The sequence below is a fragment of the Caretta caretta genome, chromosome 3 (assembly GCF_965140235.1).
Source record: "Caretta caretta isolate rCarCar2 chromosome 3, rCarCar1.hap1, whole genome shotgun sequence".
Classification (NCBI taxonomy): Eukaryota; Metazoa; Chordata; order Testudines; family Cheloniidae; genus Caretta; species Caretta caretta.
In genome coordinates, this window is record NC_134208.1 from 115,912,553 (window position 1) to 115,936,137 (window position 23,585).

At 41.1% G+C, this 23,585-nt stretch overlaps 1 protein-coding gene across 2 annotated transcripts in view; it reads left to right on the top strand.

Annotated features, from left to right (window-relative positions):
- The first annotated feature begins 3,028 nt into the window (after window positions 1–3,028).
- ESR1 (estrogen receptor 1) overlaps window positions 3,029–23,585 on the top strand; it is a 297,584-nt gene continuing 277,027 nt past the window's right edge. The window contains exon 1 of one of the 2 annotated variants that reach the window (XM_048844214.2): window positions 3,029–3,153. The gene's annotated coding sequence lies outside the window, so the exon portion shown is untranslated. Of the gene's footprint in view, window positions 3,154–17,396; window positions 17,415–23,585 lie in introns of those variants that run through there. The other variant, XM_075126808.1, reaches the window with a different exon arrangement.

The window sequence follows — 23,585 nt, forward strand, 5'->3', positions numbered from 1 at the left end:
TCTTCTCACCTGCTGCCCTCCTGCAGGAGGAGTGGGATGTTAATTTGGGATAAGCTCTAAACCCCAACAAAGTTGGGTGGATGGCCCAGCAAGCTGGAGGCTCTCTCTAGAGAACAGTAAGCTAAAGCACAAGCTCTCTTTAAACCACAGAGCTAGGTGAGGGAGGGAGAATTTTGGAGGGATTGGAATCTACCTCTTACCATGCCCTTCCACAGAGCCCAGTGGAAGGCTCTTTGCTGCATGTTTGTCCAGAGGCTCTGCTGCTTATCAGGGTTGTACAGGCGGAGCGAAAAGGGCTGGACTGTGGGCTCCAACTTCCACTGCCCCTCTCAGCTGAGGGAAAAGGGCTTCAGGTTGGTGTGCAGGCTCCATCTCACACACCGCAGCTTCCTGCAGGGCTCATCCAGAGGCTGGAGAAACATATCTGGCTGGTCTACATGGCTCCTCCTCTTTCACCATGGCACCCAGCACAACCCAGCCTATGAAGGCTGCATGGGTACTGGCTGGTCCAACTCATTCTGGCTCCACTTACTCATTGCAATACTCCACATGATACAAATTAGGCAAGAGAAGGGCTGTTGCTTGGTCCAAATGACAGGCATGCTGCCCTTCAAGTCAACATTGCAGGACTATGTTTCTCCCTGTTCTAAGGAGGATTGATTCAGGACAGAGCCAGAAGCCAGATTCTTAGAGGGAAGGCAATAATATGCAGACCCCTGACTCACAGATCTTCCCCATCTCTGAGCAGAGAATTTAACTTGTTGCCTTCCTCTGACTTAATATAATTCACCATTCAGTTCTCCTCTATCCTCATATCCCTGTCTGGGTTGGCGATGGAATAGGAAGATGAGAGGACTGAGGCGTGAAGAGTATTTTAAGAGGGGTCCTGTGCATTTTATTCTGACTCTTAGCTTTCTTCATCCTTGTCCCTTCCGCGGTAGATGGAGTCATAACAGTCTGTTAGGACTGGTTTTCTTCTACAAAGTGGGAAAGAAGTAGTATTTGGAAAGTGATTCAGTGGGGCCTTGTAAAATTAAAAAAAAGAAACATGAGCAAAAAATGCATTATGGCACCAAAAAGGTCAATTCAAATGTGTGCTGTATGAGTGGGGGGTAATAAATCCTTTCTAGACATGGGGCCACACCTGAAATGTACTGCACTGAGTTTTGGGCAGAGAAATGCTGATAAAAATGATGAAGGGACTAGAGAGATTAGGGAAAGTTTAAGAGTTCACACATGCATAGTTCAGTCAGCATAGCGCCGGCGAGGTTGTGAATTTGTGTAAATAGCTGAAGAATGTGGTCTGAGTGTATTCTGAAAGCCACAAATCCCAAGGAGGAAGAATCAATGTTTAGTGCATAGAACTAGAAGTAATAGGATAGGATGAAAAATAGAAAATATAGGCTAAATTTCAGGACAAAGTTCTGGACATTGAGGTCTATTAGAATGTGGAATAATCTCCCAAGGCAAATAGTGGAAACTCTGTTTTTTAGGAACTTTTAAAATGGCAGTGGAGAAAGCACTAGTAAATATACAATAGGCAGCCGTCTGGCAGTAGTAGAGAGATAGATTAGATGAGCCAATGGCATTCTGTGCCATTTCTAACGCTTCTGAGTCTGTGAAACCATAAACGTTGGCTAAAAGGTTAGAAAATGTTAGGAGCTGGAAAAGGCCATCCAGCCCAAAGAGCCTGTCTTTGTAAAAATTTGGACCCTCCTTTTCTTCTTTTTCATCATGTTTATATCCACTGTATATTATCTGTTTATGCTTTTCTAATGTGGCCATCAACATAGGACCAAGCTCAGCCTTCCCCTTTCAAAATCAAAATCTGGTGAAAGTAATGAATGTTTTCAACACCTCTATATTATGGGTTTTTTGCAGGGAGGACAGGGCCTGGAAAGGAATTTACAAATTCATTTTTAATAACACTATGAAATAGATTTTGTTAGGTAATTTAGGCCCCCATACTAGGTTTTGGTAAAAAAAACTTTGAACAAGACATAAGCTCAATAGAAATGCTTTCATGGATTAAAAAAAATCATTTAGACAGTTTTATGCATTTAAACATTCCTCTGCAGTTTTTGCAGCCTAACAGTTGCAGTACTGTTGGATTTCATGAGAACCAGAAAGCGAAGTTGATTTGAAATTGGCTATAAACAAATGTTAAAGTGACTGGTTTGTTGTTTTTCATTCCCCAAGCTGAGTGAAATGCAGTAAGTCAGCAAACAGCATAGATTGCCAAAAGTTAGATTTTAACAAAGTATTTCAATGCTGAAAGTCTTAAGTTGCAGTTTGTAACACAGATATCAAATTTATTTTTTAACAAATATGATTTTTAATTGGAGAATGTCCCTTTAAATTATATTTTTAGCTCATTTTCTACCTCAGAGTCAGAGGCAAACTTAAATTGCTCCAGTAAACACCAGGCAGAAATGGAAAGATCATGTGACAGAGGTGAAGGGCTTAAGAGTCAGTGGGAAACTAATCCCTTCCAGGGCCACTTCAGACAAGTACCCAACTACTTAGCGGTAAAAGGGCGGAGGGCAATGAATGGGCAATAAAAACCCTGTTCCTTAATGGAGCACATGAATCTCCTGTTCCGGTTCTGCACATATTTACCAGCATTTTGCATATGTTTCTTTTCCAACGTATGCTTACCCCCGTATATTTTATTATTTTTTTGTCCAACTAATATGTTTCTAAGAAACCCAGCTCAAAATGGTTTAAAACATCTCCAAGATTTATAGCACAGGGAGAGAAAATCATCTGGACTCCATTAAGATTTTCCTGGCAAATTAATAATGCTGACAATGTATCTTCATCAAACATCTCCAATAAGAGCAATGGTAAGTAAGTTAAAATCATGCTTACAGTGTAGAGACATGATCCAAAGGGGCCTGTAAGGTTTATGATAGTTTTTCCATCCCTAGGCGAATGGTGGTGCTAGTACTTTATTTTTCAGTCACTGAGTTTCCTCATTTCATGGTCATATCAGCCTCCTGGTTACTGCCAGTAAACGGATCTTGTCACAGCTGAAAATACAGGCACACATGCACAGAAGCCATTCAATGGGCATGAAATTGTAATATTTCATCCGCTTCATTTTTGCTTTAAAATAAGAAGGCGGATTGCAAGTCATACGCTCCTGTGAAAGTAGGTAATCTTATTTGTTTCTTGGTCATTTATGTCTTGATTTATATTTATGGTAACTTTAGCCCACGCGTTTGTGTATATATACAGTGGCTAGGTGTATCTTCTTCCATGTTAGTACATGCATCCACCGTGCATTTTACAATGTGGGTTTATGAGAGCCGATCGAAGGGATTCTGACTAAACCTGCTGCAGTGGAAACTGACATCTGGGACAGTAATGAGCTGAGCTGTAGTGTTAAAAGGGTGTCCTTTTCGCCGAGCAGTGATGACAGCCTGTCCTCTGCACGTCAGGCAATATATATTGCACCCAGCTTCCTGCGTATGAAGTGCCACAATGTAGGAATACCTGTTGGCATCACACAGGTCTTAGTTCAGTTTATTATGCATGGGCTTGAAGGAGAATATTTGAGCGAAAGAGGATCCTGTACCCTATTAAATTTGTGGTAACTAGTATATGGATTCACAGTGTACATATTGAGTACATTCATGTGAGTTCAAGTAAATATTTGTCAGCTACAAAGTAAATACAGTTGCCTTTAGGTTTAGAGAGATGTCTTTCAGAAAATGTTTGTTGACTTAGAAAATTTTGTGCAGCAGCAAACAGATCATCACCGTAGCTTCACCCATCCAAGCTCACAAATTTTAGCTTGGAATGTTGTGGAACTTATTTGCTGGGCCGCCAAAATTCAAATGGCTTCAAATGTGGGAGTTACTGGATTTGCAGGATAACTCTGGGAAGGAGGTTACTTAACAGATGATCCCATGAAGACTGTGGTGTTTTTTTATGGTTTTGTATGTTTTGTATGGTTGTATACAGTGTGTAACTGCCAGACAGAATGACAGAGATGCAGGGATAGACCACCCCTTTTTAAAATGTATTATCCTGCTTTTCAGTAAGAGAAGGGAGGCTTTGGATTGTAAGCACAGGATCAGCATTAAACTAAAGCACTTTTAAATGAGAACTTTTCCCCCTAGAATTGGGGTGTCTGTATACAGTTTTATTTCATTTTCTAACATCTGTTTGAGGGAGTAAACATTTCTGGGTGTCTAAACAACTGGTTCTAAATATTTACCTAAATCTTTATTCATACATTCTGCATACTGTACCTCACCCTAAACCTTATTCATACAGTTACATTGACACACATCATTTGTTCATAGGTTTGTCATTTAGAATGAAGTGGGAGGACTGCAGGATTGGTGATGGTGAGCCTCACTCTGTAGTCTCCAGTAAGAGTGCTAGCTCACTATAACATCCTAAGACTCTCTCGGCTTCATGTTTGCACGCTGGCCAGCTGCCAAGTAGGGGCTGTTTCAAACAGTTGCAGCAACCATGGCAAAGAGGACTGAATACTTCATTGCAATAAATGGCTTTGCTGCGGGTACTAGAAAAAGGCAAACACATTTAAGCCACCCTAACAGGAGTTCACTTTGCTTCATCAGAAACTACCTTGCCACTGCAATATTTCCACGCAGTTTTCTTTTCCAGTGTTCTAAAGTGAAGTTGCATCTCCCCTAGGCAACATGCACAAACCACAAGTTGGAAGCAGCAGGGCTCATTTTCCATGTCAAACACAAGGAAACAGAAAAAGACCACTGAAAAGACAAAAATGCAGATAGTACTCTGAATACACTCTTGTGGGTGGAATCTGTAACATTTAAAATTTTATCCATGCAAGTACAAGCTGAACAGGAACTTCAAGAAAGGCAAGTGGATAGATCTCCCCGTTCTCGCTATTTCAAAATGAATACTTAAATATGGTATTTCTATTCAGGGTTCACAAAGTTTTCCTTTCTCCCTGGCTGATCTCTCACGCCAACTGTAAATTATAATGTATTGGTAGCTATCTGGCTTGTTTTCCATGCTGAGTCTGCTGGATGAAGGATAGTGAATTTGGGTAGTTTTTCAGTTAGTCTAGAGACCGAACTGTACTGAGGCTGAGTAACCATTCTAGTTTGCTTCTACCAATGTCTTCTCCTCATTTCCTGAGCACAGAATGAGAGGTAGACATGTCCCAAATGGGAAAACTTCCATTTCCATTTCACAAACTACCACACTTCTTCAGCATTTTTTGTGTCACTGCTGTTTTTACTATGACAGGGCCAGGAAGAAACGCCTCTGGGGAGCCAAATGCTTTGTCAAAAAGTAAATCTTTGATGGACAGTTTGTGTCAGCTGAGGCTAGAAATTTCTACCATTGCTCACCCAGCACAAAAAGAGCCACACAGAGGAGAGAAGTTCTAACAAATAGTATCTTTTTACCTTGGGTTTACAGCTTGGACACAAAGAGGAAGATAATCTCACTCATCATAAAATCCACCAGTTTGCAACAGAGATGTAGTCCACACCTGTCATAGTTAAGGCCCTACCATAGGTTTTGCCTCCATAAGAGACAACAGTTGTTGTTTATTTTTTCCTGCTTGCACAATTAATATAAATCCTGAAATGAGAGCACTGAAAGTGTATGATTTGGGGAGGAAGGGGAATTGTTATTATTTTGTAAGCACACTCAGCAGCTGGTGTTCCCACATGCTTATTATAACAATAGAGAAAGGAAAAAAAGCCAAAAGCAACCGAAAATGTTGTTAAAATTGAAACAAATTTGCAATTATGATGCCCACTCCTGAGAACAAATTCTGTCGGCTATGTGCTAAGCTCCACTTAGCACAGCTAGCAATTTAGAAATTTTGGATTCAGAACAGGAGCTGCAGAAAGAGGTTATTCTCCCCCTTTGTACTCCAGGAACAGACTGAATCAGCAAAGAAACAAACAGGCAAAATTCCAGCTTTTCAAGCAAAAGAATACAGGAAAGGAGTGTTTCCTAGTGGTAAAAGCACATGACTAGGAATCATGACTTCTGGCTTTTATTTCCGCTCTGCCACGTCTATGCTAGGGGTCCTCAGGCTAGTTACTTCAGTTTCCCTATACGTCAACTAAGTTTAATAACTACTTCTCAGATGAGTTCTCAATGAAAGGCAACATGGAACTGCAAAGTGTGACTAATGTTAATTTACTAATGCCCCAGCAGGGAAGCATATGGTGAGTGGCAATTCTGAAACCTTACAAACCAGAGCCAAGTGCAAATTTTATCTTATGTGGTATGAATACCAAGGCAGTACTCTACCTGTACTGCAATTCCATAGGAGGTTCCGAATCAGATTACTTTTTCATTTGTGAGGGAAACAGGTATTTTACTTCCTGTGCCATTTCAATTGACTACTTTATTATCAGACTTTATTTAAACCCATTCTAAGCAGATATGCCGGAACACACAGTTGTCAGCTAATCATGGATAGTCATTAACTGAAATATAACACAGTGAACATAAGTCACAGTGATTTAGTGAAAACCATGTCTGTGATCCGGGAAGTTGAAAAGTTTAGCTCAGGTGCAAAAATCAGAGTTCATTTTGTGTTGTTAAAAAAACAGTAATAAGAAATCAGAGAACTATACAGAAGATAAAAAGAAGCCAGAAAGAAAAAATTCCTGCTCCAGTACACTCTGCAATTTTTTTTCAAAGAAAGGGCAAAAATTCTAAACCAGAGTCAGCTGGCTCAGTCTATTATATACATGCATGTATACCAGTCTATTCCCCTAGATTAGATAGATGCAATGAACAAGAGGGTGGTAAAGGAAACTGTTCTTACTAAATCAAGAAGACTGAAAAAACAAAAGTAAGAGAAAGGCGAGCTTAATTTAAAAATAAACAACGTAGAATTTTCTGTAACTTGACAATCAACAGTATCTTAAATATATTTTGGTATGCTGGAAGAATGTGACAATATTCAGATCAATTTTCTGAATAAGATTGGGGAATTCAAGCCAGTCATTAACAAATCTTCTTTAGCAGGTACATTTATGGGTGGTATACCAATGGAAGAACTCTAGTCAGGGCAATAGCATCCAGTGTGACATTTGTGGTTAGGCCTTGGAAAGTAGAGAGCATTTTGAAGTGCTTGTCTTTAGCTGAGATCGGTGGCAGGTAGAGAGGAGTTACATAGAGAAATTCTTAAAAAAGCAATTGCAAAGGGATACGTTGCCTCCATCTGCAATACCACAGATGGAGGAGTTCAAATCATTCAGAGGAACAGCTTCTTTCTGCCCTATCAGACATCAAGAATTATCAGAAGGGACTATTTACATGGCAAAGATGAAAGAATAAGTGTTCATCAGGTGGAACATCTGGACAGAATTTGGGCAGCAGGTTACAATCCTTGAATTCTGGACTCAAGACAGAATTCAAGATGGAGGATGTGGGAGCTTTCAAGCATACACCACTGAACTTTGGAAGTAGTAAAGGATACACAATAGAACTCAAATTATTTGTCCACTGTATAAGCAATCTCGTGCTTCATAAAAACGGGGGGGGGGAGGAAATACAAGTTATGTTTTAATAATCCATGAAGTATGGATTTTAATACACTTTGGATCCTAATAACACTAGTATTAAGGCTGATTTCTGCAGCAGGGGTTAAAATAGTACTTTAGGGAACAGCACCATAGAAGTTAAAGATAGATAGACTTATTAGATCATTGAGTCCCTCTCCAGGCAAGTGTAGGATTGTTCCTTTGAGTACAATTTTTAGTGTCTTGCCCAGTCATTTTAAAAGCTCTAAGCTTTTCACCACATCTTCTAGAATATTATTCCCAACCTAATAGATCTCACAGTCAGGAAGATTTTCATTCAAGATATGGCTTTATCATAGCTTTTTTCTTTATTTAAATTTCATACAATTATTCCTACTCATGCTTCTGTACGCTACACAAAATAATTCATTTCCCTCCTTGGTACACTTTCTATATTTAAACTGTTGACTCTTAGTCATCACTTAGCCAAGCTATACTTATGCAGTTCTTTTAATCTTTCCTCATAGGTCAGACTCTACAGCTACATGTTGATTTTTGCTTCTCCTCTCTGAACTCCCGCCAACATATCAATATCTTTCTGGTAAAAAGGTGCCTCAAAATTTGTGCAGTTGTGTGACAGACATTCAGAGAGGGCCATTCACTTTTCTGCTCTGTGACCTGATGCCTTTTTTGGTTATGATTATTTATTTGTATTGTGAAATGTTGTTCAAATGTATTAAAAATCCTCAGGCCCATCTCCTAAGATCTTACAGAAGACAAGCAACAGATGATTGGTAGAGAAAAGAGATAAAACATGTAATGAAAGTTTCTTTCCACCAACTGCCTCTCTATCTAGCCATTAATAGTTTGGCTTATTTCTTACATGTGTAGTAGTAGAAATGAGTCTTCATGAGTAGGAGATAGTAGTGACCTTGTAGACCAGTTCAGAGAGTGTGTCCCAAATGTGAAGGGACACATGGAAAACTGCTCTGAGATGACTGTGGGAGAAATGGAAGGGCTGGCGTAACTGGTGAAGCAGAGGGAGCTGGAGGCTGGAAGAATGCGACAAGACAGAGCAGACCAGTAGATAGAGGCAGAATTGTGAAGGGCCCAGGTGAGGATGAGATGTTTGAATTATATCTCGGGTCTGAATGGTGTGCGTAACTCCTCCCAATTAAGGCCCTTCCATGCTAATGACTGAGTCTGTAACTAGTTAGTGATGAGATTAGTCCTAAACATAGTTCATGCCCATACACAACATGATGAATTATGGCATCTAATAGTGTTCCACCCTGTTTAGAGGTCTAGGTTGACATATGACTGTTCTCAGTGGCCACAACTCAACTGTTTGTTTTATCAGATGGGAGTGGTCTCAGCAAGGTTAAAAAAACAAAGCTGTATTTGTTCTCCTGAAACTTGTGTGTCCCTTTTTTTTTTTTTTTTTTTTTGCAATACATGCTGGCCCCTCTAATCATACCTGTTTAGCCAGTTTGCCAGCTCTTTTATCCTCCCAGCTCTGTGTGTGCGAGGACAGCCTGGAGTGCACTGACCTGTGTGCTGCTGGTGTTGCTCTGCTCGCCTATTCCCTTGCTGAGGCACTATAGACGCTGCCCAGTTTTCCCCAGAATGCAGTGTTACAAGCCCAGGTGGAGCGTGTGGTAAGTGCGGATGTGCAAGCAACGTTAAAGCATCTGTTATCCAAGGGCAGTGTGCTGTCTTTGCACTATTTGAAGCAATTTTCTGTGAGGTGTGTTATAGGTATACTAGTAGGGGGAACAAAAAGGTCATCAGTGTGCCAAATTTCTCTAATGTAGACATGAGCACAGATGTGAAAAATGCTACTTGGTGGACACAACTCAACTGTGCACATAGTACGTTATAACCAGCTTGGATGAGAGAAGTCTCAAACTTGTTCAAAAAACAAACAGGTATTTGTAGTGTAGACAGAGCCTTAATATATCTTATGTGCTCTTACAAATCATTTAATTAACATGTTCAGTGACAAAAGTGTTAACATGTATCATTTCTAACATGATATATAAGATCTGTGTCAGACACTATCGAATATTTTTACTAAATTCCAAATATATTGCTTCTAATGCATCACCTCTTCAACTAATTTTGCATTTGCATTGCATTTTTGGAAAGAATCAGGTATGTCTGGCAAGACTTTTATTCTTAATAATCCAGTACTGTCTAATTCTCTTGAATCTGTCACCATCCAGATCTTTAGTGGATATATTTCTGAATAGTTTTTCCATTATTTTATTAACAATAGAGATTAAATTTATAGGATGCTTTTCTCCTTTCTTCTGTTACTTCTCCAGATGCTCATAACTTTTCAAAAAGAATTTACAATGGTTCAGTAAGTGTAACAGATGTAATATGTTATGATGCATATTATCTCATTCAGCTGATGTCCAAATTTTCCATATATTCCCTAAACTTTATCTTTTCCCAGAGATACTTTTTACAAGGACTTCCTTTCTAATTGTTCCAACTTTCTATATACTGTGATACAGCAGGGCCAGGGAGCAATGGGAGAGGGGAGATATATAACCCCTTGGCTAATTAAGGCATGGTTCCTGTAGACTAGGGAAGGTTACTACAGGTTAATTGGTGCACCTGTAGTCAATTAAGGCCCTGTTACCAATCAAATAAAACCCCCTGCGTCAGGTGGACAGGGTGGTGTGAGAAAGGAGAGAGGACTGGAATTTGGAGGTGCATTACAGAGAATTGAAAGATCAGTGAACCAGAGGATGGGAGGCCCTTCCCCAACAGGGCAGGGAGACTCCCTCCTTCAGCGTCAAGGACAGAGGGTAACCCTACCCAAGGGGGAAGAGGGTAAGAAACCTTCAGGGGTTGCGAGGGGCTGGGGCTCAGAGTGAGGAGCAAACCCAGACCCCTTCCCTGCTTCCCTCCTCTACCACCTTCCCGGGCTACTAGCGGGACTTTGGTGCCCCAAGATTAGGGGCAAGAGGTGGCGTCCTAGCCCCCCTACAAAGAAAAGCGTGGGATCCACCATACCAACATCAGCCATTTTGCCACAATATTTTGTTGAAAAAAATTTTTTAAAGGGGAATTAAGTATCTTGGCTATTTTTGAGTCATTATTAATGTGATGGGTTCGGTCATAGAGACCCCCAACTATCACCTGACGTGTTGGAATTACCTCTGAGCCCATTTTCCCTGCCAGCTTGGGATTCCAGAACCCTGTCTTGTTGAGCCACACATGCTAGCCTGCTGCAACACAGACCCAGGTCTGGTCCACACCCCCAAAACTGCAGGCTTTAACCAAAAACTGCTCAGCAGGTCACCTATCTCCAGCACCCAGAAACCCGCTCCCAATGAGATCCAAACCACAAATAAATCCATTTGACTCTGCATAAAGCTTATACAGGGTAAACTCATAAATTGTCTGCCCTCTATAACACTGATAGATATGCACAGCTGTTTGCTCCCCCACTTACTCTGGGTTAATTAATTAATATTAATATTAATCACTTACTCTGGGTTAATTAATAAACAAAAGTGGGTTTATTAAGTATAAAAAGTAGGATTTAAGTGGTTTCAAGTAATAACAGACAGAACAAAGTAAGTCACCAAGAAAAATAAAGCAAAAACACGCAAGTCTAAGCCTAATACTTTAAGAAACTGATTACAGGTAAAATCTCACCCTCAGAGATGTTCCAATAAGCTTCTTTCGGAGACTAGACTCCTTCCTTGTCTGGGCCCAATCCTTTCCCCTGGTACAGTCCTTGTTAGTTCCAGCAGACATCTTAGGTGGAAACAAGGGGTGTTCTCATGCCTGGCAGTCCTTTGTTCTGTTTCACCCGCTTTTAAAACTTTTGCACAAGGTGGGAATCTTTTGTCTCTCTGGGTCCCCACCCCTCCTTCTAAATGGAAAAGCACCAGATTTAAGATGGATTCCAGTATCAGCTGACATGTTCACTTGTTCTATGAGACCCCAGCCTCCATTCTTCCTGGGCTGGTTCACATGAACACAGGAAGGCTCGCAGGTAAATAGACCATTTACAACCAATTGTCCCAGTCAATGGGAGCCATCAAGATTCTAAATCACCATTAGTGGCCCACACTTTGCATAATTACAGTAGGACTTCAGAGTTATACTTCATATTTCTAGCTTCAGATACAAGAATGATACATGCATACAAATAGGATGAACACACTCAGTAGATTATAAGATTTGTAATGATACCTTACAAGAGACCTTTTGCATGAAGCACATTCCAGTTACATCATATTCACACTCATAAGCACATTTCCATAAAACATTATGGAGTGCAATGTCACAGTTAATTTAACTTTTTCATTTATTAAATGGTTTATTTTCTCACTGATGTGTAGGCTACAATCAGATGATACATGGCTAGTTAATAAAAACACTTTGTCATAATAATTGGGTCAGTAAATCATGCAGTAAAAACATGTAGAATCACAACAAAGAGGACAGGCCTTCAGATGTTTAATTAAAGTAGGTTAGTTAAAAGTTGCTTAGGAAGAGAGAGAGTTAAACTACACACACCGGAGCAGAGAATGAATCCATTGTCCTCATAACTGGATGGATGGAATCATGTAGTGATACAGAAAATTTACACAATCATCAATTTTAAGGACATAAGGGACCAATATGATTATCTAGTTTGACTTTGTGCATACTATAAACCATGTAATCTCACCTCAAGTTTTTCCTGAGGTTTAATCTAAATCTGCTGTGATGTAGTTTGAAGCCATTACTGCTTGTCCTGTCCTTTGTGGCAAGAGAGAACAATGTTTCTCCATCTTTTTTTATGGTATCCTTTCAAGTATTTGAAGACCGGTATCATGTCCCCCTCTTAATCTCCTCTTTTCCAAACTAAACATACCTAGTTCCTTCGGCCTTTGTGCATATGGCTTGCATTCCATCCCTTTGATCATCTTCGTCACTTGCTTCTGGATCCGTTCCAGTTTCTCTGCATCCTTTCTATACAGTGGTGACAAAAACTGGACATAGGACTCCAGCTGAGGCCTACCCTGCACTGAGTAGAGCAGTACTATCACTTCCCATGACTTGCATGCTTTGCCTCTGTTAATGCAACACAAAATGGCATTTACTTTTTTTGCAACAGCATCGCATTGTTGACTCATGTTGAGGTTGTGATCCACCACAACTCCCAAATCCTTGCTGCTGCAAAGCCAGTTATCCCCCATTTTGTATTTCAGCATTTGGTTTCTCTTTCCTACACTTACACTTGTCTTTATTAAATTTCATTTTGTTGTTTATAGCCCAGTTCTCCAATTTATCAAGATCCCTTTGAATTTTAGTTCTATCCTCCAAAGTGTTTGCAGCCCCTCCTAGCTTTGTATCATCTGCAGATTTGATCAGTACGCTCTCTATTCCTATGTCCAGATAATTAATAAAGATGTTAAACATCACTGGACCCAAAACAGATCCCTGTGGAACCCCACTTGAGACCTCCCTCCAATCTAACATCATTCCATTCATAGCTACTCTTTGTTTGAGGTGTTTTAACCAATTATGTATCTACTTAATGATACTTCTACTCGAGCACGCATTTCTCCAGCTTACTTATGAGAATGTCATGTGGGACTGCATCAAAAGCCTTGCTAAAGTCCAGGTATATTATGTCCACTACATTCCACCTATCCACTAAACCAGTTGCTCTGTCAAAGAAGGAAATCAAGCTGGTTTGGGATAATTTGTTCTTGGTAAATCCAGGCTGGCTGCTAGTGATCGGCCCTTCATCCTCCAGGTATTTGCAAATTGAATGTTTTATACATTGCTCTAGTAGCTTCCCAGGTATTGAGGTCAGGCTGACCGGTCTACAGTTTCCCGGCTCCTCCTTTCCCTTCTTTTTAAAGATGGGCACAATGTTAGCCCTTCTCCAGTCTTCTGGGACCTCTCCTGGCCATGAGTTTGCAAATATTATTGCCAGTGGCTCCGATATTTCTTCAGCTAATTCCTTCAGCCCCCTGGTGTGAACAGCAGCAGGCCTTGCTGACTTAAATTAATTCAAACATGTCAGAAGATCTCTGACATGTTCTTTACTTATTCTGATCTGCATCCCTTCCCCTTTATTGTCCAAGATAACTTTGTTAGTCATCTGGTCACATTATTTTTTGTGTGAAGACTGAAGCAAAGTAGGCACCGAGCATCTCTACCTTCTTATCTTCTGTTACCAGCTCACCTTCTCCACTGAGTGGCGGACCCACACCATACCTGATCTTTCTTTTTTGTCTGACATATTTGTAGAATACCTTCTTGTCTCTAACATTTCTTGCCAGTTGTAACTCATTCCTTGCCTTAGTTTTCCTGATTTTGTCCCTACATGCTCATGCTATTCCCTCATATATTTTCTTAGTGACATGCCCCTCCTTTCATTTCCTGTATGTGTACCTTTTGGTTTTTAGATATCTAAAAAATCTCCTTGTGTGGCCACATTGGCCTCTTATGGCTCTTCTTACTTTTCCTCTGCATTGGAATAGCCTGATATTGAGCCTCTAGTATTACATCTTTTAGGAACTGCCAGCCCCCTTTGACTCCTTTTCTTCCTAATTGATCTCTCCGTGGGACCTTGCCTAATTTTTCTCTGAGTTGGTTGAAGTCTGTCTTTTTGAAGTCCAGGGTCCTTGTTTTGCTGTTCTTATGTCCTCCTTTCCTTAGGATCTTGAATTCTATCAGATCATGATCACTTCCCCTAAGTTCTCAACCACCTTTGCATTTGCAACTAATTCATCCCTGTTGGTTAAAACCAGATCCAAAATGGATGACCCCCTAATTATTTCTTCAACTTTCTGAATCAGAAAGTTGTCTCTGACACATGCTAAGAATTTGTGGGATGTATTATGTTTTGCTGTATTTGTCTCCCCACAGATATCAGGAAGTTAAAATCCCCCATTAATACTAGCTCATGTGTATTAGCTAATCTTGTTACCTGCTTGAAGAATGCCTCATCCTCTTCCTCTCCTTGACTTGGTGGTCTATAACAGACCCCCACCATAACATCACTAATGTTCTTTTCCCTTTTTGTCCTCATTCAGATACACTCAGTAGGTCTGCCACTCACTTCCTCTTGGACCTTGGAACAAGTGTATACATTCTTGATGTACAGCGCAAGGCCTCCTCCTTTTTTCTTTATCTATCTTTCTGAAACAAACTATACCCCTCAATGCTGGTACTCCAATCATGGGAGTTGTCCTATCAAGTCTCTGTAATGCCAATTTTCTTCATATATCACAACTTCAGGTTCACCCTGCTTGTTCCCCATACTCTTTGCATTGGTATATACTATAGGCATCAAAGATATTTTGCAGACTGCCCTGTTGTTCAAGTATATTATGTCAGCACAGTTATCATTATCAACCAAACTTGTAATCTCGTCAAAAAACAATATCAAGTTTGTTTGACAAAATCTATTTTCCATAAAAGAATTAGATTGGCATTAATTATGCTTATATTTTAATTGTTTATGAATTGCATCCTGTAATAGGGTGAACTGGTCCTTTAAGAAAAATATTCCAGGGAGTTGGAATGAACAAAGGCCCAGAAAATGGCCTGGTAGTGGAAGAGAGGAAGTGGTCCTGGCGAATTAGGTGTTGGAGGTGCGGGGGTGGACCCTAGGACACTCTTCCTTTATGGGCCCAGGATCAGGAGCTCTGTAATGTAGGGCGGCTTCAGATGGAGCAGATTGACAAAGGAAGGGCTCTGGGTGTGCCAGGCGAACTGGAGCTAAGTAGGAACTGTTGAATTATGATTATGGACTTTATGTTTGGGGCTCATTGAGGATTGTTTGGATTACTTTGTGATTTAGGACTATGAGGTCTGTTTCACATTAAACCAGGCCCAGAAAAGGGTGCTGTGAGCCATAGCAGAAACTGTCTGGAGTGTTTAAGGGGCCTGCAAGAGGAGGCTAACTGGGGCACGGTGTCTGCAAAGTGACCACTGGCCATGAGGGGGTGCTCAGAGGCTGGCACATCCCATATCAGTCTTTCCATAATTTTGTCCAGGATCAATGTCAGGTTAACTAGTCTAAAGTTATTCGGGTCATCCCATCTGCCCTTTTAAAGGATTGGCACAAGATTAGTTTTCTTCAGTCTTCTGGAACTTCCCAACCATTCCAAGATTTGTTAAAATCAACATCAGTGGTTCAGAGAGTTCCTCCCTCAGCCAATTTTTTAAATACTCTTGGGTGCAAATTATCTTGTCTGTCTGATTAAAAGTTTTAAACAGATGCTATTTAGCATCCTCCCTAGTTACAGATGGAATAGAAAATATATCTGCATCAGTGGATGATTTGGGGGGAGGGATAGCTCAGTGGTTTGAGCATTAGTCTGCTAAACCCAGGGTTGTGAGTTCAATCATTGAGGGAGTCATTTAGGGATCTGGGGCAAAAATTGGGGACTGGTCCTGCTTTGAGCAGGGGGTTGGACTAGATGACCTCCTGAGGTGCCTTCCAACCCTGATATTCTATGATTCTATGACTACATCAGTGGTTCTCAAACTGTGGGTCAGGATGCCTTTATTAATGGGGTCACCAGGGCTGGGTTAGATTTGCTTGGGGCCAGGGCTGAAGCCCAAGCCCCACCACCTGGGGCCAAAGCTGAAGCCTGAGGGCTTTAGCTCTAGATGGCGGGGCTCAGGTTACAGCCCCCCTGCCAGAGGCTGACACCCTTGGGCTTTGGCTTTGGCGCCCTCACAGGGTGGCAGGACTCAGGCTTTGGTCGTATAGTAATTTTTATTGTCAGAAGGGGGTCATGGTGCAATGAAGTTTGAGAACCCCTGGACTACATCATCCTATTTCCTTCCAGATACAAAATGAAAACATTTATTGAATACTGTTAAATTAAATACAATTGAATTTATTGAAACAGAATTCCTTTTCTGCATCATAGCATCATAGAAATGGACTGGAAGGAACCTTAACTGTTCATTGAGTCTATCCACCCTCATACTGAGGCAGGGCCAGGCAAACCTAGACCAGTCCTGTCACATTTTCTAACCTGTTTTTTGAAAAAAACTGTCATAACAGGGCTTCCACAACATCCCTAGGTAATTATTCCAGTACTTAACTATCCTTACAGGTAGAAAGTTTTCCCTACAATCTAACCTAAATCTCCCTTACTGAAGATTAAGCTAATTACTTCTTCTCCTACCTTTGGTGGACATGGAGAACAATTGATCACAGCCCTTAACATATCTGAAGGCTGCCATCAGGTCTTCCCCTGCCTCAGTCTTTTTTTCCCTCAAGACTAAATATGCCCAGTTTTTTAACCTTTCCAAAGGTCATGATTTCTAAACCTTTCATCATTTTTGTTGCTCTCCTCTGGATTCTCTCCAATTTGTCCACATTTTTCTTGAAGCGTGGTGCCCAAAACTGGACGCAGTACTCCAGCTGAGGCCTCACCAGTGCTGACTACAGCAGAACAGTTTCCTCCTGTGTCTTCTATATGACATTCCTGTTAATGTACTCCAAAATTATTTTTTGCAGCTGCATCTTATTGTTAACTTACATTCCATTTATGATCCACTATAAACCCAAGATTCTCTGCCTAGCTAGTTATTTTCCATGATTGACAATGTTACCAGCCTTATCTGGTATCAAACCTATGCCATTGTTAAGATTCCATTTGTTCCTGATTTATTTAAATAATTTCCTCATTGTTTTTAGTCCCTCTGGTCATAGATTTTTTTCATGAGTACTTCATACTGATAGCTTCCCTTATCAATTGTCTGTATTTCCTAATTGCCAATTTGAACTCATTGCTGTCAACTTTCACATTTTTCTATTTGTTACATATTATTTTTTAGTTTTAATTGCTACTTTCACTTCCCACCAGGATGGTGCTTTAACTGAAGAAGACTTCGTATGTGACTTGGGACTTGTGTGTTTTTTTGGTATGTAATAAAGCATTCTTAAATAATTCTCAATTACCATTCACATTGTTACATTTAACTTTTTCCTCTGACACAATTTCACTGATGATTGTTGTCAGATTAAAGCAACTGGCCCTATTAAAGCACCCAAAATATATCTGACTGGTTGGGACTGTATTCTGTTTGCACATATCAAATTAAATTAGGTTATGATCACTTGCACCTGGGAAACCATCAATTTTTAGTTCAGTGATCAATTCATCTTTACCCATCAGAATGAGACTTAATGTAGAGTTACCCCAAGTTGGTTGCAGTGCTGGCTTTCATGAATGAGCATAATTATAGGAGGGCTGGATGACATGGCTAGCCCAACTTTCAGCCTGAGGGGTGGGAAAACAATGACTTTGTCCTCCATGCCCACACACAGTAATGGCTTCCTGGAGGGGAGGGAAGAGCACAAAGCAATCTGAGGCTGCAGTAATGCTCAGAACTCTCCCCTTCCAGCTGCTGAACTGAGCAGTTGGCCAGAGAGAGAGAGACAACCTTTTGCTGAAATGCAACCTCTTGCTTCTGTAGGGGCACTCTGTCCTGTTGTTGGGCAGGCTGGAAACTACAGCTCCTCTCTGGAGCTGGCTTAGCTTCCTCCCTCCTTGGACCCATCTCCTGCAGTTCAAAATGTTGTGTGGAAAAGGACCAGCAGCACCTCTTCCACTGGGGCAGAGGAGGCAAAGACAGGAGGCACTTGGAGGGAGGAGTTTGGGTGAGGTGGAGAAAAGTGGTTTTGGCTGTGGGGCCCTGAGAGACAGAGAGGGGAATGGCAGGGGGAATGGAAAGAAAGAATGGGATCCTGGTTGGGGGCAGAGCAAAGGGGACACGATAGGTATAAGTTTTTGAGACCTAGGGGGCAAGGGTGCTGGGGGAGGCAGGAGAACTGTTGAGGACCAACTGCAAAAGGGGAAGAAAGAGACTGGTGGGGGAGGAGGAAGAGAGAGTTAGATATGAGGGAGGGGGAAACAAGTGGAAGAGGGACTTAGGGAAATGAGATTTGGGAAGAGAGGAAGGAATGCTGGAGGAGGAGAAACTCATAAAATGGGAGAGGCTGGGGGGATTTGGAACAAATGTTCTCTGTAGTGAGTAAGTGCTGCCAACTCATGATTTTATCATACGTTTTGCAATGTTTAGTGTATTTCTTGAGGCCCCCACTCCTGAAGTTGTGATTATGTGAGAATCTCAGATTTAATTTAAAGCAGTAAGTTGCTAGCCCTCATGGTTCCAGAGAGACACTGGAAAACCAGACCCCTAAAACTCAAAAACTGGATCAGAAATAAAAGAACCCCATATTTATTATTTTTCAAAATCCCATGATTTTATGAGGCTTGACTCCTGATTTTTGAATGGTTGGGACTGGTAATCGTAAAGAATGAAAGAGCTTTAAGGAAAGACTTGGGGGCAGGAAAAATGATGGGACTGTGAGAGGAGACTGGTGTGGGTGTGGAGGTTTGGGAGGAGAAGTGAGGCTGGTAGGGAGCGAATGAAGAGAGAAAAGAAAGCAACATCATTTATGTTAGTTGAGATAGGTGCATCCATCCCACAGATCATTTAGCTATTTGGTGAGTCTGATATGTAAAGTAGGATGGTGTCAGAATAAGAATCCATTCTGACTACGCTGATTATAATTGAAAAGGTAGTACTTCTGAGTTTTACTTTTGGTAAGCAAGGTCTTAATGTTTGAGAACTTTTGATCAGGAAACATAATTATTTATCTACATAAATAAAAAAGGCAAAATATTTAGGGGTGCTTTATGATAGAATAAAATCAAATGCAAAATGATACAACACAATAAAAGCTTTTTAGCAGTGGCACAGGTTGTGCTGCCTAAAGTTAAGGTTACCCTGTGCTTTCCAATATCAGACCCTTTTTTCCATTGCTTGTAACTTTGCCAAACTTTAATCACTTGTGCAAAACTTTCCATGCCTGTGTCTACCACAGGCTGAATTCTTTTGGAAAATTTCAGTCAAAATGATTCAGCCAGTTCCGAGAACTAAGTTACTTAAAAATACATTGTTTTGCCCATGTTAAAAAAGTTCATTTGAACAGCTCTAGCACCCCTATGCTTTAAGTAGGGACTTGAATTTGATAGAGGGGTCACCTTGGTGTCAGAAATCAGCTTTTTGCTGTCCCTGTGCAAATCCACTCAAATTTGGCCAAGTTATGAGTCTCTGCAAATCTGTTTGCACATGCTCAGTAGATACTTATTAGAGTATAGCAGCTAAATTCGCTGAAGATTTCATCTCCACTGAGTATGCTGTAGCCTGAGGCTGCAGGGACTGATCACTGTAGTTGTACCTCTCAGCAGTCTGTGGCTGCTGGGGCTCTAGGTACAGGAGCTGAAAGCAGGGAGACTCTCTTTGTCCCCAGTGCTTCTCCTGCTGGTGTGAGGAAGAGGAGAAGGTGGAAACATCCTGATGTGAATGAAGCATGATGAGGAGGTGGGCTTGGGGGTAGTGGAAGTAGTGAGGGGGCAGACTGGAAGGAATGCGGGGGAGTAGTAGTGGGGTGGGGGCTGAGACTTGGAGCCAGCAGGAAGGGCGCAGGACTGGGATGAGCTGAAGGCAAGTGGTGGTGGATGAGACTGTGACTGGGATGAGCAGGAAGAGAAAGGATGGATTGGTGGCTTAGGCAATGGACTGCTGCCCTGAAGAATGGGATTTTATCCCTGCCTCTGCCACAGAGTTCCTATGTGACGCTGGGCAAATCACTTGAATCAAACTTTTCACAGGTGGCCACTAATTGTGTGTTCCTCATTTTCTGGGTGTTTGACTTGAGACACCTGGGGTCCGATTGGTGGATCAGCACTTACAGCTGTAACTGAAGTCAATGACAGTTGTAGTCTTAACAAATGAAGGGCTATAATATGCAAAGTTCTCTGAAACATCAGATCCTAGGCCTCTTATATTTTGCACCCCAAATTAGTTCACATTTTTGACATAAATGTGTCTGTTCCTCAGTTCTCCATCTGTATAATAGAAATAGTAATACCACCTTGCCTTGCAGGGATGTTGTTACAAAGGTAGACTCATTAATGTTTGTGAAGCAATCAGAGGGCGGTCCACACCTGAATGATGACAGGCTTCAGAGTGGTAGCCGTGTTAGTCTGTATCAGGAAAAAGAACGAGGAATACTTGTGGCACCTTAGAGACTAACAAATTTATTTGAGCATGAGCTTTTGTGGGCTAAAGCCCACTTCATCAGATGCATGCAGTGGAAAATACAGTAGGAAGATATGTATATATAGAGAGAGAACATGAAAAAATGGGGGCTGCCATACCAACTCTAACGAGACTAATTGATTAAGGTGGGCTATTATCAGCAGGAGAAAGAAAAACTTTTGTAGTGATAATCAGGATGGCCTATTTCAAACAGTTGACAAGAAGGTCTGAGTAACAGTAGGGGGAAAATTAGCATGGGGAAATAGTTATTCGTTTGTGTAATGACTCATCCACTCCCAGTCTTTATTCAAGCCTAATTTAATGGTGTCCAGTTTGCAAATTAATTCCAGTTCTGCAGTTTCTCGTTGGAGTCTGTTTTTGAAGTTTTTTTGTTGAATAATTGCGACTTTTAGATCTGTAACTGAGTGTCCAGGGAGGCTGAAGTGTTCTCCGACTGGTTTTTGAATGTTATACTTCTTGATGTCTGATTTATTCTTTTGCGTAGAGACTGTCCAGTTTGGCCAACGTACATGGCAGAGGAGCATTACTGGCACATGATGGCGTATATCACATTGGTAGATGTGCAGGTGAACGAGCCTCTGATAGTGTGGCTGATGTGATTAGGACCTATGATGGTGTCCCTTGAATAGATATGTGGACAGAGTTGGCAACGGGCTTTGTTGCAAGGACAGGTTCCTGGGTTAGTATTTTTGTTGTGTGGAGTGTGGTTGCTGGTGAGTATTTGCTTCAGGTTGGGGGGCTGTCTGTAAGCGAAGACTGGCCTGTCTCCCAAGATCTGTGAGAGTGAGGGATTGTCGTTCAGGATAGGTTGTAGATCCTTGATGATGCGCTGGAGAGGTTTTAGTTGGGGGCTGAAGATGACTGCTAGTGGTGTCCTGTTACTTTCTTTGTCGGGCCTGTCCTGTAGTAGGTGACCTCTGGGTACTGAATGATGAGGAGGATAAAATGAAATATTGAGTGTTCATTATGTGACCACTATCTGTCCTGTGCACTAAATGAGGTAGAACAGTGGTTCTCAAAGCCAGTCCACTGCTTGTTCAGAGAAAGCCCCAGGCGGGCAGGACGGGGCTGTTTACCTGTCGTGTCCACAGGTTTGGCCGATCGCGGCTCCCACTGGCCGCGGTTTGCCGCTCCAGGCCAATGGGGGCTGCGGGAAGGGCGGCCAGCACGTTGCTTGGCCCGCACTGCTTCCCGTAGCCCCCATTGACCTGGAGCGGCGAACCACGGCTAGTGGGAGCCGTGATTGGCTGAACCTGCGGATGCGGCAGGTAAACAAACCGGTCCGGCCCGCCAGCGGCTTTCCCTGAACAAGCGGTGGACCGGCTTGTATGTAATAAGCCTTATTGTAATTATTAGCCCTAAGCTGGGCTTCAAAACTGAGTATAGGATCATGTTAAATTCAGTGTGGCTAAAGTTGGGCAACATGTATAGTGTCAGGCAATAGTAGAACCATATTTAAAAAGATACACAGTTTTAATACATATTACTACATTCACACTGCATCAGAGGAGCCACATGAGAAACTGCTTTAGAGGAAATGACATTATAACTGAATATAACCATGGTTCCTTGAAGCCCTTTATAGATGGAATCAAAGACTGAAAAACACATGAGGACATTGAAATATAATATGATATGTGAGCTTCAGTAGATTGGAATCATAAAAGCTGGAGATGGAAAATGCTTATTAGATAGTCTGTTCATGCGCCTACCAATGTGCAGGAAGATTATCCCTCAGAGGACACGTTCTAGAGTTTTGTCTAGTTTATTTTTAAATGTTTCGAGAAGTCAGTCTTCCAGTGTTATCTTGGGATACTTCTAACGTAATCTACCAGCTATGATTGCTAGAAAGGTTTTTGGTTTTGTTTTTTTCAGTTCGTATGATGCTTGATTGCTTATTGGTACTCTAAGTATTTTTTTCAAAATTGTAGTTGGATATTATTCCCTCTTCACCTATTTCTCATTCTAATTGTATTATTTTTATTCTCTATTATAGCTTTTTGTACTGACTCATAATGTGGAATTTATCAGTTAAATACAGCAGCTAGACTACAGTGATATGTGATTAAAACATATAGAAACTTTGATCTTTCTTCCCAGGTTTGAGTGAAAGGCAAAAGTTCTGTGGTATATAAAACCCTGCAAAAGGTTAATCATTTTTCATTAGTTGTTATGTAAAGATGCCTCTGTCAGGGTATTTAGTCGGTGCGTAGTCTAATGATGTAAATATCTCTGACTTGTACTTCATTGGCTTAGTTTGTTGTCACTCAGTATCCTGCTGGGATTGTTTTTCAGATGGGGCTCTGTAATAAACCAGAAAAAAACAACTCTCCTGCTCATGTAGTTTGATTAATCTCTTAGTATTTAATAAACCTTGAGGAGTTTTTTCATATTCATGTCTGGATTCTTAATTAATTTTATTCCAGAGACAACCAGATCACATCAAGGAGACCAGAGCTTGTTTCTTTGCTCACACAGGCAGAGATTACCCTGGGCACAAGATTCCAGGCATGTTTCTTGGCCTGCATATTGAAGAAAGTGTTAACTGCCTGTTGGGAGCAGCTGTTTACCCGCACTTAAGGAGCACCTAGTCCCACAAATGTAGATATTAGTCCACCTGTCCTTGTAAATCTGTCAGTGTGTTCCTGCTGATTTTGAAGACTCCTAAATACAATTTGAAACTTTCCACTCTCCATTTTTTTATTGGGACAAAGTTCATAACGTAGGTCATTGCTGCCTGGTATTTGAAAAGAAACACAATGTACTAATGTGTCAGAGGAAAAGCAAGGTTGAAAGGTAAAAATACGCCCTTTTACATTGTTCTTTGCATTATATATAGAGAGTCCTTAGATTAATAAACAAATTTAAAACTACATCACATTTTAAAAGACTCTTTCAAAAATATAATGGGAGCTCTTAGAGAGACATTTATTGATAGACACTTTATGCTAAATTGTTTTG